The sequence below is a fragment of the Narcine bancroftii genome, chromosome 4 (genome assembly GCF_036971445.1).
Source record: "Narcine bancroftii isolate sNarBan1 chromosome 4, sNarBan1.hap1, whole genome shotgun sequence".
In the NCBI taxonomy this organism is placed as follows: domain Eukaryota; kingdom Metazoa; phylum Chordata; class Chondrichthyes; order Torpediniformes; family Narcinidae; genus Narcine; species Narcine bancroftii.
The window spans coordinates 299,365,647-299,382,545 of NC_091472.1; the positions used below are offsets into that span (position 1 = coordinate 299,365,647).

A 16,899-nucleotide genomic window follows, 5' to 3' on the forward strand; every position below is an offset into this window, starting at 1 on the left:
TCTATCAAAACATTACTGATAACTAACATTTGGTGAAGCAAAGTTAAGCTACTCATTGGGTCGATTTCGAAAGTAAAAAAAACACTATTGAGGTCCTCCCTCAGGTAACATGATCCTGACAAGCAGTCGTTAACTTCAATTGTGCGCACATTGCAAACGAAATTCTTCTAAACGATAACACACAGAGATCTTTATCACCCTTTCCTGTAGCAACAATTGGTGTCCTCTCAAAGACTTTTGAGACTTGCATAGCTTTAAATGGAGCGGCTCTTTTGAAGGGATTAGAGCGCCAAGTCCTCTCCCACGGCTCCAGATTCAATCGTGGTGAGATGGGAATTTCACGCTGATGCAGGGTACTGCCGAGTTAATGCATTTAACGTGGATTTTTTTTTCTTACTTGCTTTTTATTATTTAAAGCGCCATTTAAAAAAAATGGATGTATCCTGTAGATTTAAATGAATTTCTGATTAATGGAAATGAATGCTAAGAAAACACATTTTAATCAAAATTACTTTCAGAAAGCATCAAAGATCGTCTTTGACTTCCTGAGACAATCGTCTGATATAACTTGTATGTTGGAAATATTTTAGGGCTTAACTATTGAGCTTATTTTAGCCTTTTCAGCTTCATATAAACCTAATCTGGCACAGATAGTTTAATAGCTGTGTTACACATGCAGGTTTTACAATACCTGCATCAATTAAATGTCATGTTCAACAAAGGTTAAAAAAAATGGGAGCTGTTTTGAATCCTTGTTTCTTTAAAAAAATTGTGCTAGCTGCATTTCATTTCACTGATTACAATTTGGCTAGACAGATTGGTAACAGTCCTCTTGAAAGAAAAAAAAGCAAAGAGCTGGGTGTATAAAGCCAAGCTTTCCTTTGATGTTATGTGGTTAAACGGGTCTTCTATCACACGCTCTGTGCCTCTAGAAATATCTTAATAAGGCACATACCTGCTTGCCGATTTGGAAAATTGAACTGAATATTTGATGGTGGAACTAAATCATGAATAAGCACAACTAATCTAGCAAATGTATTGCTATCGACATATAGGTAACATAAAAATTCCAATGAATAGAAAACAAGATGTCATTCTGAACATCATTTTATTCAGCTTGATACTTTTACTGAAACATTGATTTGTATGAATGCCTTTCAAACCATTAATAGGCCCAAATACATATTCATCTGAAAATTATAGTGCACTAGGTTCATTGCCAAATGTTCTGAGACATCCAGCCATGTTTGGCATCACATCGATGTGCTAATTAAAACCAAATCACTCACTTGATAAGTAAACCAAAGTATCTTTGGTATCTTTATCAAGTCGAACATTTGAAGTCAAATACTTTAAATTTCATTGTACAAAGTTTTCATCTCAAAGCAAATATTTTGAAAAAATAATTGATCAGATTTTGATTATCAGAGAAGTATAATTGACAAAACCTTTTGTAAAATTCAGGATCCTAAATATAGTTCAGCTCATAAGAAATATAATAAGCATACATAGATAGTTATCATTGTGTCTGCTGTAACCAATGTCAATAACCAATTATTCTTTTAAGTAGCACAAAGTAAATAGTGTTTCAGCTCCTACATGAAAGTATTAACTTTTAACATAAATCACTGTACAAATTAATTTATACACCAATGAAATATTCATCGTTCCTTGAAATAATAAAAGTCCTAATTAAAAGCGAATCACCCACTTGATAAGTAAAACAAAGCATCTTTCAAATGATTATCAAGTCAGACATTTGAAGTCAAATACTTTAAATTTAATTGCGCAAAGTTTTCATTTCAATCAAAGCAAACTTGATTATGCGAGAAGTATAATTGACAAAGCATTTGCAAAACTTGTAACATTCAGCATCCTAAATATACTTGTTCATAAAAAATATCCTAAACATTAGATACACTCACTGTGTCCTGCTGTAACCGATGCTGATAATAAACTGCTCTTTTTTAAGTTGCACAAAGAATGGTTCAGCCCCTGCATGAAAGTATTAAGTTTTAGCATAAACCACTGTTGCAAATTGATTTATACACCAATGAAATATGCATTTTTAAGTTCGATCAAACAATAAATATAGAATGCAATGATGTTCCTTGGCTTCAAGCAAGAGTCCAAGTCAACCTGAAAATAAAACAAGAAATAAAATCATCCAATAGATCATGTTTAAAGGCCAACAAAAAGAGCCTGTTTGCTGAAATTTTTGATTTTAGCATTACCATTTTGAATTAACAATTAAACAGGAAACATTCTTGTTATTTGTTCACATACATCAAGATTCCTCAGAACTTAAAATAGAACTTAGACACGACTGAAGAGATTAAAATAGAACTGAGAATTAGCAGGAAACAATTTATGCAGTCTACCAAGCTAAAGAATCCACACTACATCAGTTATTGCCTTGAAATACAAAACAGCATTTTGAGTATTAACGCTATGATAAATGGACCATATCCTTCTTCAGATAAACAATTGTAATTCTGAACAAGAGGATGCTCTCAAACAAGGTGCCAAACAAAACCAATTCATCCACATTGGCAAGGAAAGCCTCGTGCAGGTGAGGTGCCTGTTCCTGTCATGTTCTATACTTTTCACTGTATTATATTTCATATTTTTACTAATATTATTTCTTCAGTTGTATCCATATGATTAAGTTGGCAGAAACTGATAGGGTGAAATAAATGAGTCCATTCTCCACATTTTCTCACCTCCAGACCCCAATCAGTGCAGAATGGCAAGAGCATCAGCACCAGAGGACCAGAGGGCTGCCTTCTCAGACCCCACTCTACTTGTTTTCCAGCTATGAATGTGCGGCTCGGTATGACAACAACGCCATTTACAAATTTGCTGATGGGACCACATAATAAATTGTATAAAATGGGGGGATGAGTCAGCCTACAGGAGGGAGATAGAAAACTTGGCTGAACGGTGCACTAACAACAACCTCACCCTCAATGTCACCAAAACCAAGGAGCTGATTGTAGACTTTAGGAAGAGCAAACCAATGATCATTATGGTCTAATGATCATTGGGGGAACAGAGGTGAAGAGGGTAAGCAAATTTGGGAGTCCCTATCTTGGAGGATCTTCCCTGGACCCAACATACTAATGTCTTCATGAGGAAAGCATGTCAGCGCCTCCTTCTTCAGGGATCTTCATAGGTTCGGAAAGATAACAGAAACCTTGGCAAACTTCTACAGATGTATCGTGAAAAGTGTGCTGCCCAGCTGCATCACGGCCTGGTATGGAGGCACCAATAGCTCTGAGCAGAAAGCATGGCAAAAGGTGATGGACACAACCTAATACATCACAGGCAGAACTCTTCCCACGATCAAATTCTAAATAGAACACTGCTGTTGGCAAGCAGCAGCAAACATCAAGAATCCACACCACCCAGGGCACGCTCTATTCTCACTGCTGCTATCAGTAAAGGAGTATAGGTGCCTCAGGTCTCGTACCACCAGGTTCAGGAACAGTTGCTACCCCTCCACCATCAGACTCCTCAACAACAAACTCAATCAGGGACTCATTTAAGGGCTCTTACTTTGCATGTTATTTATGACTGAATTTGCATTTTCTATATTGCACCGTTTATTTACATTTCTCTCTTTTGTATCTGTTTTCTTGAGTACAGTTTAGTTACTGATAAGTAGAAATTCTGCCTGGCCTGCAGGAAAAATAATCTCAGGGTTGTATGTAATATCATGTATATACTCCGACAATAAAATTGAACTTCAAACTTTAATTATTAAGTAAGCATTTTTCATTTTTATTTTCGAGAAGTGCTTTAAACTGCCCCGAGTCTTTTTCCTGGATTTGACCTCAATGTGTAGTCTGTTGTTGAGCTAGTAGTGATTTGATATCATCATTCTTGCAGAGACCAGTTAGCAAAACCTACACAGAGTTCACTTAAAGCATTTTTGCATAATTTCCAAGAATAATGTACAATTGCAAATTTAATCTTAAAACATGGAACAATCTTGGACACTTCTCTGTCAAATTCCAAATGCAAATTCACTCACTCTACTAGGTACTTTTGAATCCAAATTGAATTCAATTCTGTTTATGCTGATGTTTGGAACAAACCATTTCAATGTGAAATTCCCAAATGCTGCACCCTGGCATTTCTTGGACAGTATTGATCTCTATTTATATAAAACATTCAGAGTTGCACTGTCATACTAATTGTAATGAAAGTTACTGTCCTTTTTAAAAACATTTTTGATTACCTCAAAGCACTTTTGGAGATGGCACATCCCAGAAGGTCTTTTCCTAAGTGCCAATTGAATAGATATTCATGCCTCCTCATTACAGAAATGGTTTCCAAACGTGTGATGGTTATCTTTTATCAGTTACTGTTCAGTATCATGAGAGAGCCTTTGCCCTCCCAATGTCCTCTGCTACCACAACTGGGACAAGAGGGATCATCAGAGGGACAAATTCAAAGATCACTTTACACCAGTGGTTCCCAACCTTTTCCTTTCCTCCCACATCCCACTTGAAGTATTCCCTATGCCATCGGTCCTCTGTCATTAGTAAGGGATTGCTTAAGGCGGTTTGGAGGTGGAAAGAAAAGGTTTGAAAACCACTGTTTTAATTGTACTTAATTGACTGGTTATGTGCACAGTTTCATAACTGCAAAGGAAATGGGCAATGACAATTTTTCTCAAGCAAAATATTTCAGTTACAATTGGATTTAGAGCAGTGATTCTCAACCTTCCCTTCCCGTTCACATACCACCTTAAGCAATCCCTTACAAATCACAGATCACTTATAGCATTAGGAATACTTAAAGTGGAATGTGAGTGGAAAGATAAAGGTCAAGAAACACTACACCCTTCCACTACACTCTCCTAGACTTCACAAGCTTGCTATTACATATAATCTGAAGACACATGGTGGTATATGAGAGTGGTTGGATCAAGAGAGAAGAGGCAGAATTGAGGTGGGGGAGAGGAGAGAAAAGATAGAATCCAATGGGGAGGGGGAGGGGATAATGACAATGGGGAGTTGGGCAGTGTGATTGGGAAGGGGGCAAAAATGAGGGGACGAAGAAGAGCAGAAGGAGTAGAGAGAAGGGAGAGGGGCTCATTGCATTAAATTTGAAAAGTCTACGTTCATACCATTGGACTGTGGACTATCCAGGCAGAATATGATATTGTTCCTCTAGTTTGCATCTGGTGTCTCTCTCTATACCACCATTCTTGCCGTCTGTTTATTAGATCCCAGCGCTGGCAGGCTTTGTCTTCTAATCATCCACATGACTGATTTTCCACCAAACCAATTTATTTTTCTTGCCTCACTTTCCCTATGACAGCATCTGCCAGCCTGCCCTTCTCTCTCTTTGTCATGCCTGCTGGGGCCCCGTCTTACCTCTCCCAATCCCATCCTGTCCTCTTTACACTGCCTCAATACTAACTTTCGTCAGACTTGAAGTTTCAGCTCAAAACATTGGTCACTTTCTTTCTCCCATTGATACTGCTTGACCGACTAAGTTGCCCCAGCAGATAGAGTTTTATTTCAGATTTCAGCATCTGCAGTCTTCTAGTACCACACTACAGTGTTTTATGGCATTTACAGAAGCATTCTCTGCTTCATTTGACTTCCAAAAGATAAAGACCATGACATTAACTCTCTGCAACAAGTAGAGAAGGTTAGATGGGGTACAAAAGATAAATACAGGAGCACATCCATCACATGTGTACTTTATGGCTGTAGGAAGCAGCAGGTCCAAGAGTGTTATTATGGCGAGGGGTAAACAGTTTAGATATTTAAATTGTATTTTCATAGTGCAATTAAGGGTCTGAAGTTCACAATGACTACACAGGTCGTAGACAAAGAGAAAGCCAACTGTGAAAGTGAGGTCTCAGTTGGCTTCTTCACAAGCGCCTCCTCCAGCATTCTGTCATGCCTCACTTCAATTCCTAAGCTCTCAATGGCAACAAGGTCTGAGAAGATCACTGATTGTCAATAAGATTAAGCTGCCCCTATCACTTTTTCCATTTTCCTTTAGCCCAATGGGCTAATCTTCAAACTTTCCCTTTGACCCCAGGTTTTATCAGTTTAAGTTTTCTCCTAGCTGATAATGAAAGTGAGTTCATTGTTAGTATGCACCAAATTATTTACTTGCTCTAAATGATAAAAATAAACCACATAAACAACACCCCCCCTACCCCGGCTGAGCGCTATTCTAGATATACAAGGTACCTGTTTCTTCCACGACTGGTTGTCTTCCTTTATCATCTTACCATTCGCTCTCAATTATACAACTCCAGCTATAACATGGTGACCACCAAGCCCAGGTCTTGCGAGACCTCCTTGTCGCAGATTTTGTTGAGTTCCTAAAAAAAATAGCACTGCACCCTTGGTGACTATGATGAGGGGGTCCTTTATGATGTTGGCTGCCTTCTTGAGGCACCATCTCACATAGATGCATTCAATGAATGAGATGTCAGAGCTTGTGACGGACCTGGCTATGTTTGACACCTTCTGGAGACGTCTGCATTCCTGGGTAGTTGAATTCCCACACCAAATTGTGATGCAACCTGTCACTTTACTTTCCACAGTGCTCCTGCAGAAGTTTGACAGAGCTTTCAATGACATGTCAAATCTCCTGAGGTTCCTCACAAAGTAAAGAAGTAGAAGTGTTGGTGTGCTTTTTTCATGGTTGCCTTAATGTGCTGGCTCCAGGTCAGGTCTTCTGAAATCTGGATTGCCAAGAACTCTCAGGAACAATTTTTTATTCTTTCAGATCATTCTTTCAATTATCTATCCTATGTTCCCTCAACCATATTCTCAATGGCAACAATGATCAAACAAACATTCTTTCCTGGCCATCATGTTAATTGATCTTATTCAAAGCTTTTCTTTCTTCAGGAATTACTCCTTGACCTCTAAATACATCTTTGTAATTCATTTATTTCAAAAACATAACAACTCTTAACACAGCCCTGTCCTTGCAATCAACCATTCCATCTCTGGTCCAAGATTTATGCTGAGCTTTTACAGCAAATCCCTCCAATTAGATTTCACCCTCCCAGCTTTTTATCAGAATATACTAATGAGCACTTCAGCGTTGCAGGACCAAAAAACAAGATATTTAATGTGTTAACAAAAGTAACAATTTCTCCCACTGATTTCAAAGGAAATTGCCCCCCAATAATGTAATAATGTCCATTGTATGGATTTCCTTCCATTATGTTGCTTGTTATTAGACATCAATTTAGATGACCACAGATGTCCAGCAATGGTCCTGTTACTAAGCAAGCTGAACACCCAATCACAATGAGGAATTCCCATAGATGGCAAAACAGAAAATGCATACTTCTTAGAGAATACTTTAAATGTTTTGCAAAATAAATATATGAAGAAATACATCACAAAATAAAAACTGAAACAAATAAGTAAAAAATAAAATGTAATTAATGCAGTGTAGTGCAATATATTAAAGAGAATTACAATCCACACACATACACATTAAATACTGAGGATTAAAGAGAATGCAATGTTTTATTCATGGATGGTAGATTCAGGGATTTCATAAAATTATATGGCATGGAAATAGATTGTGAAGCCCAAATCATCCATGAAAAACAAGTCAAGTCACTTTTATTTGTCATTCATACCATGCATTGCATGGTAAAGATGAGATAGACGGAGCAGGTTAGAATAGAAGTTAAAATATTAAGATATATACAGTAAAAGTCCATGGTACACTATCCACATATGTTCTGGGAATTCAGGAGCCTGATGGCTTGGGAGGAAAAAAACTGGTGCTAAATCTGGATGCAAGGGCCCAGTCACTATGGTACCTCCTACCAGATGGCAGAAGGGAGAACAGTTTACATGAGGGGTGTGTAAAATCTTTCACAATGTTTATTGCTTTCCATGTGCATGATGTGGTGTAGATGTCCGTCATAGTAGGAAGAGAGCCACTAATGATCTTTTCTGCTGACTTCACTAACCTCTGCAGAATCTTGTGGTCTGAGATAGTACAGCTTCCAAACCAGGCAGTGATCCAATTGCTCAGAAAACTCTCAGTACATTCTCTGTAGAATGTAGTGAGGATGGAGGGTGGGAGATGAACTTTCCTCAGCCTTCGCAGGAAGTAGAGGTGCTGCTGGGCTTTCTTGGCTATGGAGCTGATGTTAAGGGACCAGGTGAGATTCTCTGCCAAGTGCACACCAAGGAGCTTGATACTCTTGACAACCTCAACAGTAGAGTTGACAACGGTCAGTGGTCAGCGGAGAGTGGTCCCCCAGGCCCTCCTGAAGCAACAACCTCATCTCTGTACGCTGACTCATCATTCTTACTAATAAGGCCCCCTATAGTTGTGTCGTCGGTGAACTGGATGATGTGGTTCGAGCTGTGTTTTGGTTTTCAGTCATGGGTCAGCAGAGTGAACAGCAGTGGACTATGCAGGCAGCCCTGGGTGGGGGGGGGGGGGGGGGGCGTGCTCAGTGGGATGGTCTTGGAAGTGCTGTTTCCAATCCAGACTGCCTGAGGTCTCCTCGACCAGGTCAATTGCAGAGGGAGGTTTTTAGACCCAGCAGGCTCAACTTCCTGATCAGGTAATGATGTATGATTGTGTTGATTGCCTATGTATAGTAATGCTATTTGCGTATTTGGCCAATATTCCTCTATCCTTTCCTATTCATGTATCTGTCCAAATACTTTTTAAAATATTGTAATTGTACCTTCTCCTCTGGCAGCTCATTCTAGATGCCCAGTGTACAAAAACTTGCTCCTGAGATCCCTTTTAAATATTTTCCATCTAGTTCCTATGTCCTCTAGTTATCCCTCCCTCCAAAAATCACTGTGTGAATATTTACTCCATCTATCCCCTTCATAAACATTTATAAGGTCACCATTATCCTTCTGGAAAATATCCCAGCATATCCAAACTCTCATAAACAAGCCCTGTTAGTCTTTTCTACACAGTCTCTAGGTTAATAACATCCTTCCTATAGTATGGTGGCCACTGGAGACAATACATGATACAAATACCTTCGTCAGCCCCCTGAATTCTCCTCCTTTACTCCCCACAATATCCTTGGTCAGGGTTGCAGAATTTCTCCACCTTTTGAACTTCAAGACTGCCAGCAGCACCAACTCTCTCATAATGTTGAAACTCTTCATGATATAATTGTTCTCTTCCCCAGAAGGACCAGTTACCAAGTTGTATGTCTACATTTTAAATTGTAATCTAAATTTATGAACCCACCAGCCTCAATGCCTTCATCTACATTAAATACAGAGAAGAAATGTGAATTTAAAACATCTTCCATCTCCTATTGCTCCACAGATAGATGCCCACACTAATCCTTAAGGGGATCTACTCTCTTAGTTACTTACTGAATCTTTTAGGATTCTCTTATCTTTTTTGCCTAGGATATATGATATCCCCTTTTTGCTCTCCTAGTTTTTTTTTCTTAGTTGTTTTATATATATATGCCTTATACATCTCAAAGCATTTCCTTGATTCCAGCATCCTGTACCTGACATATGTCTCCTTTTTCCTGACCACAACCAAATCCCTTGTCAGCCAAGGTTCCATAATCCTGCCTGCTTTGTCCTCCACTTTATCATGAATATGTTGCTCCCAAAGTTTTCTTATCACATTTTTAAAAGCTACCCACTTGCCAGATGTCTTTTTACAGCAAGTTCCTGTCTACTGACATCAAAATTAGCCTTATCCAATTTAGACCAGATCTATATTTTTCCACATCTATCTTAAATTTAATAAAATTATTGTCACTGGCCCAATTTCCTAGCCACAATTTCTTAAGGGGAGGACAAGAGAAACCCTTTCTCTAGTTAGGTTATCTTCATATTGCTTCAGATAATTTTGATGGAAACATTTAACAATTTTAATCAATGCTTTGGTACTGAGATAGTCCTGGTCAATATTAGGCAAGTTAAACTCATCTGCAGCTAATGTGATCTCCCAAAATATTTGCTCCTCTAATTCCTGCTGATGATTGGTGGGGCCTGTACTATAATCACTAGAAAGCGATCATCTCTCTCTTATTTCAATAGTCTCATTGAATGTGTACTCTATAAATCCCACTATGATGCTCTCCTGAAGCCATTACATCTCATGAAATAAAGAATAATTATTTTTTCTTTGGAAATAAATGATACAAGAATTGGCCTAAAAAATTGAGCTCCACTACAGAACTCATCAACTCAACCATGTGTTGTTTCACTGCAGTCATGTGCCAGACAAAATAGGTGGAAATGGCAAGTTCCTTTTTTTAAAGTACATTAGGAAAGCAACTGGGTTTTCTGACAACCAGAATTTTTATGGTAATCTTTCAGTATCACCGATCTCCAGAATTATTGAGTTACCTTCAGGCAGAAGGTACAGAAGCCTGAAGTCCAGTAGCTTTAGGTTGAATTTAAATAAATACATTTATAAATATAGACATACAGCAAAGTAACAAGCCATTTTGACTTATGAGTCCATGCTGCCCAATTTACACCTAATTATCCTACACCCCCGGTACCTTTCGAAAGGTGGGAGGAACCGGAGCTCCCGGAGAAAACCCACGCAGACACAGGGAGAATGTACATGTGATAGTACAGATTGTAGTGTAGGATAACTGTGATTGGCTGAGAGCATAGCCACATCTACTGGCAGGTCTTAAAGGATTGCTCCTAGTCAGACCAGGTCAGTCTGGACTGCTCGACCTACTTGTGATATGCTCCAGTCTTTTGTTTATAAAAGCCTTGGTTTGGATCAACAAGTCTTTGGTTCTTTCGACGCGCTCTACAGTACGTATACACATTGGTGATAGAATCTGTACTATCACAAAGAGCAACTCCTGTCTTGAAGAAATGCTTTGGGCATATTGGTTTAATCAAGCCTCCAAAACCAAAAAAATTGACAAAAGAGCTTGAATTGCTTATGAATATAATTGACACTCACTTAAAAATAGTTCACAACATTTTAACTTTAAGTTAATTTATTATCAGCTGGCCTCCCTCTCTCACTGTTGCCGCTGTCCATTGGGATGAATAATTTTGCTGAATCTGCTCTAGATCCGATCTAGCACGAATTTCTTCTCAGCTGGGAAACTGCAGCAAGTTAATGAATCAGCACTCAACTCCACAAGGAATCCAAGATCAGAGGAGAGTTGGAATACAGCAACAAGCACTTCTTAGGAAATTCAACACTTCCATGTTCATCTAAATACCCTCAGAAGTGATTCAAATTGCCAATTGGACTCTTATCAGTTTTTAAAAAAAAAAGTAAATTACTGTGGATATTCAAAGAGCCCTGAGCAGTCCAGGTAAGCAATTGTTTGAAACTAAATCCAGTTTATATTCTTTGAAAATTGCATTTCCATTTCTTTGTGTTCCCATTTTTCTATGCCTTTGAATTATTCACTTGGGAACGCCCAGGATTGAAACAGATTGTGTTAACTCCAAATTTTTGCCTTTATTTTCATGTGATCAAAAGGTTAGTTTCTATTCCAGAAAAAGAAACTGAAACATCATAGGTGGTTAAATCAGAAATGAGAACCATGAACTGTAATCTCCTGCAAAGTAAGTAAATGATGAGCAAACATGATTTGTTCAATGACAAAAAAAACATGAAATGTGGTCATTGAAGCTCCATCCCAATTCTGTAAATCTCATACCCCCAGAAATCACACAGAAAAGAACACCATCTAAAAACATACCATTATACTAACTTGCAAGATATTTTATTGTTGCTAGCAATGTAATAAAATGTTGACATTTAACTTCATCTTTATAATTTTTTTAATGGTGTTAAAATATAGTTTGGATTCATGCAATTGTTTGCTAACTTCTTGGTTCCTTTCTTGACACCCATTCAGGAGCAAATCATTTACTTAGAACACTGTGCTTTGTTTCCCCATTGGGTGAGAAAACATTGTCCCTCAATTTTCTGTTCTATGGAGAACCTCTAGCTAATCCCAGTCAGTTTGCTGCCAACTTCTGTAACTGCACATTTCAACGTGGAAGTCAGAAATGAGCTGGAGGTCAAGTGCATTGGCATCTGACCTCCTGCTCCTTGACTGGGGATGGAGCGGTTGCTTGATCCACAGCCTGAAATGTCACCGTCAGTACGTTCCACTCTGCATATGAGCCAGGCCACAGGGATAACTGCAAATGCAGAGCTGCAGAAAGTAAATGGAGTCGTGGGAAAAGACCATCGGTGAATTTGTGCTGAGAAATTCTGGCCCACAGATTCAGTTTTCATTGTTGCAGTACTACACTGAAAAAACTAATTTGTAAGGTAGTTTATTCAATGAGTTAGATAATTTTGAAAAAAAAAATCACAAGGTAGTAAAGTTCTTGCCCTTCCTCTTGATTACTGTAGTCAGTGTACTTGCATTGAAGTTATTTTTAACAGGAATATTCAAAATGGCCTTCACTGCATGAAAAGAATGCCTGAAGTTAAAATTTATTTCAAGGTAGTAATAATTCACTGTTTAGAATATATGTTGCTATTTCTGGAGTTTCTATCATTTCTCTATTCTCCATCCTGGCAAAGATTTTGTATTAAAATAATACCTCAAATTCTAGCAAATAAATATGAAGAAGCAAATAAATGGAAAAATTGATTTCTGAAAAGTTAATTCCAATGTTTGAGCACCAATCACCAATAAGGCAGTGGATCCACTCTCTTTTTTTATAAATAGCACAGGTTTTCAAGTCAACACAGTAAATTTTGTAAAATGGTGTAAATTATTGACTATTAACTCAGCATCATTTTGTGACATATATTGTTTTACATTTCAGATTACTCACATTTTTAAAGTATTCTGCTTTCTGGCCAGAATTATTTTTTGCTAGAACCTCAATTTTGCTCATTCAAAATCAAAAGTGTTTGACTATCAATCAATTTAGACATTTAATGTGACCTCGAATGACCTTGTAATCCAAAGCGAAAGCACAAAACATTTGGAAATTAATTGTGTGAGGGTATACAGCATATATCACTACAATTCAACCCAGGAAGTTTTGAAATAAAATTAGGTTTGAAACTAATGGAAAATGAACTTCAGGTATTTGATATTTTCAATTTTGCTGGATGTTTTTAGATTTGGTTAAAAAAATACTCCTGATACTTCCAACACGTTTACAACCAGAACACCTGTTAGAGATCAGCATATGCCACATGTTACAGCTATTTGTGATTAGATTGTACCTATAATCTATCTTTCACTATGAAATAGTTCCTGTCTATGGGTCCAGTTCAATTAGCAGTTTTACAGTTTAGCATCTAATTGTGTCGATGCAACATAAAACAATGCTGCCAGAATCTGATATGCATTAAAGTGAAATAATGTTACCTAACTGGTCATTTCAAAGTAGTTTGAATTTGAATTGCCTGCTGTATAATTCCAGGTTGGTTTAATGTTGCAAATACTGTAGATATTTTTCCAGGCAATCCACAGTCAATTTATTTTTTAAGTAGTCAATATTATGAAAGAATCCATCATGTCCTAACATTATAAACTAGACATCTGGTAAACAAAGATAAGCATTTGTCCAAGCATGTAAACACAGTACTCCTTTGTAGCTGACCTTGCTGTGACCTGTTGGGCATGTACAGGTAATGCAGTTCTGCTGGCTTTGCATCACACTTCATAGGAACTGGTCAGGGACCAGTCTTGCACTCACTTTTAACGCAATACTTTAGGCTACTGTGTACTTCAATCATAAAAATCTGTGCCTCATAGGAGAACAACATCTGTGAATTTCCACAGTAATCTACCACAAACTAATACTTCTGGCGGCTATTCAGTAGAGCTTTGATGTCATGCCGCAACAGAAGATGCCATTGTTCACCCTCCAAACATGGGAGAGATCAAAACTTTGGCCTCTCTAATTTTGGAGCTATTTTCTGCAATATGATACCACGATTCCAGCTTTGAGGCTTACACAGCCAGCATGTTTAAGAGTTGGCCCAAGTCAAAATGCTTATTGCCCTGAGGCCAGACAGGGAGGGATAGGTCATTGCACCCCACCAAAGTTCACAATGTGTGTGGTAGTTCAGTTCCTAAAAACAAAATTAAGCGTGTTACTCCGAAAATTATTATAAACCAGTTTGGCATATCATGTACAATAAATAACTGGTATCTTTAATGCAACATAATGAAAATAACAGCTAATGCCTTGATAAAATAATCCCTTTCATAGTGCCACATTGGCTTAAACCTTTTCTCTGCATGGCCTACTGAGCTCCTCAAGGGTTTGTTTGTTTTTCCAGATTTTAGAATTTGCAGTTCCACACAATACAGAATATACAGTAGAATATTACAGCACAGTACAGAGCCTTCAGCTCACAATGATGTGCCGACCTATGTAAACCTAGTCCACGGCAATCTAATCTTTCCCTACCTCACACCCATAACCCTCTATTTTTCTTATATCCATGTGCTATTCTAAGAGATTTCTGAATGTACCAAATGTACCAACCTCCACCATCACCCCCAGCAATGCATTCCAGGCTCTCTGAGTAAAAAAAACTTACCCCTAACATCTCCCCTGAACTTTCACACACCTTAAACCAAGGTCCTCTGGTATTTGCTATTGTTGCCCAAGATAAAAGTTGCTGGCTATCCCCTCATAATCTTCTATACCTCCATTGAGACACCTCTTATCCTTTGTCACTCTAAAGAGAAAAGCCATAACTCTGTCAACCTTGCTTCATAAGACATGTTCTCCAATCCAGACAACATCCTAGTAAATTTGCTCTGCACCCTCTCCAAAGCATCTACATCCTTCCTGTAATGAGACAGCCAGAACTGAATGCAATACTCCCAGTGTGGTCTAACCAAACATTACCTTGCAGTTTTTGTTCTTATTTTCCATTTTATGCTTTTTATGCTCATATTTCTGTTCAAACTCAATATTGGTGAACTAAAATATCTAAATAGTTATTATTCAGATAGTATTTTAGAATGCATTTAGAACATAGAACATTACAGCACAGTAGAAGTGCTACGGGCTTCGATGTTGTGCCAACCTATATATTTCTACTAGGATAAAAAGTACTACACCCTTCCTACCTTGAAACTCACTATTTTATTTCATCCATGAGTCTTTTAAATGACCCTAATGTGTTAGCCTCCACCACCATCCCTGGTAAGGCATTCCAGGCACCCACAACACTTTGAGTAAAAAAAAACATACCCCTGATGTCTCCCCTAAACTTTCCTCCCTTCACTTTGTTGAGATGTCCATGGGTGCTTGTTATTCCTGTCCTGAGAAAAGGCATTGGTTGTCCACCTTATCTATGACCCTGATAATCTTGTATAGCTCTTTTAAGTCTCTTCTTCAAAGAGAAAAGTCTTAGGTCTGCTAACCTTGCCTCATAAGACTTATTTTACAATCCAAGCAATATCCTGGTAAATCTTCTCTGCACACTCTCCATAGCTTCCACATCCTTCCTATAATGAGATGACCAGAACTGAACACAATACTCTAAGTGTGGTCTCACCAGAGATTTTGAGTGTTGCAACATGGACCTCTTGACTCAATCCCCCGATTAATGAAACCCAACATCTCAAAGGTTTTCTTACCTATCCTATCAGCCTGCGTGGCAATCTTGAGAGATGTATAGATTTGAACCCCAAGGTGTCTCTGTTCCTCCACACTGTTAAGAGTCTGACCATTAACCCTGCACTCAGCCTTCTGGTTTGACCTTTCAAAATGCATTACCAGTTTATTATTTTTATTACTTTTTTCCTTAGAAAAGTAATAAAAGCATCTCAATGTATTTCAGATTGGAAACTTTATTCAATTTTATGTTTAGAGTAATAGGATATGATGAAAATTTGCAACCATAACAGTAAATAACAGTAATTAAAAGTACCACTAAGAACAATGTAAAAGTTGCATTACTGTACAATAGCATTTTAGTATCTTGGAGGACTTGAACGTTGTCTGTTACATGTACATCTAAAACAAATAACTTTTACTTTGGAACTCCTACAAATGAATTAGACTGATTAGAACTACTGTGTGCTTCTTGGAGTGCAACGTCAAGAATACATTAAACAAATACACACACAGGCATTTTTGCTCTACGATCAACGGAATAAAGGCCATTATTCTTGACAACGAAGGATAGCCTTGATGATAGTATTAGATAAACTAAAGAGTTTTTCAAATCTGTCCTGTCATTATTAAGGGGAAATACAAAACTATCAGCATGAGAAATGGCCTAAATTTAGAACACTCTGCTAGCTAGAAAAAAAGGAAGTAGAGGAGAAATGAAAATAAAACAATGAAATATATTTGAAGAAATAAAAAGAAAGACCATTCTATTTTACATTAAACATAGCTAGCCAGCAGTAGACCTTTCTGAAGAAAATGAGAGTACCAAAAGTGTGTGCTTTATGTTTGATAAATATGGGCATATTTGATCTAGATTCAATCATCAGATATTGGGCAATCGCAAATCAGTGCATAAGTTTTATAATTCAATTGTAACAGGCCGAGTGGCCACTTAACAGAGTGGGCCATACCGCCGCCCGTGCAGCTGGGCGAACGACCATGAAATTCCACAGGCTTAATCACCGCTTGCGCAGCTGGCCAAACGACCATGCAACCCTGTGGGTCTGATCACCACTGTGCAGCCGGCCAAATGGCCGCGTGATGCTGCGGGCCGAATCACAGCGCACAGGGCAGTGAGGTACTCGTCCATAAGTTGGCACAGGGCTCCTTTCGTCTCCACTTTAAGCCCCGTTCTCTTTGTGTACATTGCAGGGACATGATGAAGTCACTTCCAGTCCCGTGTATCTGGGCCGGAAATGACTTATAAAGGGAGACAAGTTTGAATAAAGATTATTGCTGGCTAATTACTGTGTCTGGTGCATTGATTTACTGGTGCTACTGCAGC

At 38.2% G+C, this 16,899-nt stretch overlaps 1 protein-coding gene across 15 annotated transcripts in view; it reads right to left on the bottom strand.

Annotated features, from left to right (window-relative positions):
• The window catches only part of LOC138762153 (myosin-IIIb-like), a 550,501-nt gene that overhangs the window by 26,574 nt on the left and 507,028 nt on the right, over window positions 1–16,899 (bottom strand). For 7 of the 15 annotated variants that reach the window (XM_069935652.1, XM_069935655.1, XM_069935654.1 and 4 more), the window contains exon 36: window positions 1,478–2,139. The gene's annotated coding sequence lies outside the window, so the exon portion shown is untranslated. Of the gene's footprint in view, window positions 1–1,468; window positions 2,140–16,899 lie in introns of those variants that run through there. The other 8 variants (XM_069935663.1, XM_069935664.1, XM_069935662.1 and 5 more) reach the window with 5 other exon arrangements.